At 45.8% G+C, this 2,500-nt stretch overlaps 1 protein-coding gene across 12 annotated transcripts in view; it reads left to right on the top strand.

The window, feature by feature from the left end:
- Nucleotides 1–2,500, top strand: part of Ebf3 (EBF transcription factor 3) — a 120,979-nt gene that overhangs the window by 104,953 nt on the left and 13,526 nt on the right. The window lies entirely within an intron of this gene.

A 2,500-nucleotide genomic window follows, 5' to 3' on the forward strand; every position in this document is an offset into this window, starting at 1 on the left:
AATTAATTTAACCCAGTGACACATGTTTGGAGACTAAGCATGCTGCTAAATAATTCCTTGGAATAAATTGCTCGGGAACCAAGTACATTAATTTACGGCTCTCCTGATGCTGACAGATGTGAGGGGGGGAAAGACTGACAAATATTAACATAAAACAAATTTGCTTTATTCTTCTTCATATTTCTTCTTCATCCCCGACTTGAGCTCACCCAAGGCTCCTTCTCTAATTATCCACGAGGTCAGTAAGCAAAATTGGGAAGAAGCTGGGAGATCAATACAAATTATCCCTGAGCAAACCAGTGCTGACAGTTTGAATTGCAGCATATGTTTACCCAAAATCAGGCAATTTATCTTAATATCAGCAAAGTAATGCAGTGCAGGTGAAAGGTCAGGCAATCTCTCCCCCTCATAATTACCCAGTTCTAAAACAGGAAAGTGGTATTGATTGGCCTGGCTCGGGGCTCTGTGACTGGACGTGCCAGTGCCTTGCCCTGGCTCGGCTGGGCTCTCGGCTGTAAACTCGACATGCTGAGGGTTTATTAGATGTGTGTGAAGGCCCTTATGCTTTCTCCTCCGGTTGTGAAATTTGCCACTGAAGTCTCAGCAAGTCCCTGCTTCACCAAGCGCAGGGTGGGGATGGGCTTCGTGGGGTTTGGAGGGCAAGTGGTGCAGATGGACCCATCAGGGCCAGGCAGCCCTGCAGACAGCAGTGGCACCAGGAGGTGCAGGGACACACTGGATGCCTGCACCCCAACAGAGCAAAATCTCCCAGGGTGTGAATGTGTGTCACTGTTCCTGCCACTTAAAGGTGGGAGCAGTGTTTTATAATTCTGCGTAATCTCCAGGGATCTGTAGAAGCCAAATCCCTGGGTGGGATCTCAGGCTGGAGCAGCTGCCTGGCCCCTGCACTGTGGCATGTCGAGCCTGGCAGGGAACAGCCTTGGTGCGCAGAAGCATCCTGTCTGAACTTCCCTCCTGTGCTGTGCGTGTTCTCAGTAGTGAGCCCACGATGTTGATGCTCTTTGGTTTGAATCGAGAGGTGAAAGGTGCCCTCATATTTTTGCTGCTTTAAGATATTTTTGGTCATAGAAGAAGAATATCAATTCAACTGAAACATTGCAGAACGTCTCTCCCAGAGTGAAAGTGTATGGTTATTACAAGTCATAAAGCTTCTGAAAGCTTGCATTAAAGCGTCTATCACCTGTCAGGGGCATTTGCATGAAATCAATAACGGCCGCCCATCTATCTTTTCTGATCACCTTTCATCAGGCCGATTCATTAAGTCAAACAGTCATGGTGATTAGCTGGGGGAGAGGAGAGACCTGACATATTAGGAATGCACAGTGGGCCACCTTTTTTGTTCCCTCATCAAGAAATGTAACACTTTAATCCTTTTTGGACCAAGCCTTTTGGTGAGGCCAGAGCAGCCACCCGCCTACCCGGATGCCCGAGCTGTGCTTTTGCCTGACACCCTTGCCCAGGACCAGGCAGAGACATGACAAATTGTCCTCCAAGTCAACGCTGACAGCTTCTGATGATTAATGGTCTGATTATGAAGTGGTTTTACACATATAGAATTTACATCACAGAGAGTTAGAAATTTTGCCATGTCACATACACCAAGGCATTTTGAAGAGCTTTACTATTTGCAAAGAAAAAAGAGGGCAAAATCCCAGCAAAAGCCATGTCATGTAAAATCAATACATCGGATCAATGCTTTATTAACAAGAAAATGTCTTACTTCACATTCCTGTGCGGACCTTTGTCTCCGGGATGTATGATGGAATGTCAAATCATATTGTGGACCTCAACTTTCGGGCGTATTATTGAGTGTACGTGCCAGGCTTCCTGTGTTGCTTACAAGACATGCCAACAGCCCCAGTACTTGAGGATAACGGTGACCAATTATTGTAGAGTGCAAAGGCAGCCCATAACCTTCCTTTTAGGAAGCCACAGCCTTTGTGTCCCCCTGCACTCTGCAGACCTGCCAAGTTGGGTGGTGTTAATCATCAAATTACTAATGAATGATGGCCCAAATTGTGGGTGGAGTAATGAATAGATGGCGGCAGGTCTTATTAGTCTCCGAAAACCTCCTGATTTATGTTGTGCCATGAACTGTGGAGTTACTCTGCAGAAAACGATATCTACATCAAGAAGTAATGTACTCTAATAAGTATTTTCATCTTAACTTGCGTCCCTGGGCCTCCAGGCTCAGTTTTTGTTGGAGTCAGGCAGAGCCATAATAAAGCCCGATGGCTCCTTATAAAGCTTGTTAAACACAGTGTGTGCAGTCGGACAGAGTCTCAGCCGTGATTCATGCACTGTACACAGCACATGTGCCGCTGATTTATGGCCACGCACAGTTCATAGTCAAAATTACAATTTGAGGGATAAAAAGATTAATTACTATTTGTGGCCGGCAATTTCGTGGGGCTGGTGGATTGCAGCTGTAGAATGATAGTGCTCTACATCAGTTTGTAGTCAGCCATTCACAGATTAT

This window comes from Fukomys damarensis, unplaced genomic scaffold (genome assembly GCF_012274545.1).
Source record: "Fukomys damarensis isolate Sample0158 unplaced genomic scaffold, DMR_v1.0_HiC HiC_scaffold_8, whole genome shotgun sequence".
Classification (NCBI taxonomy): Eukaryota; Metazoa; Chordata; class Mammalia; order Rodentia; family Bathyergidae; genus Fukomys; species Fukomys damarensis.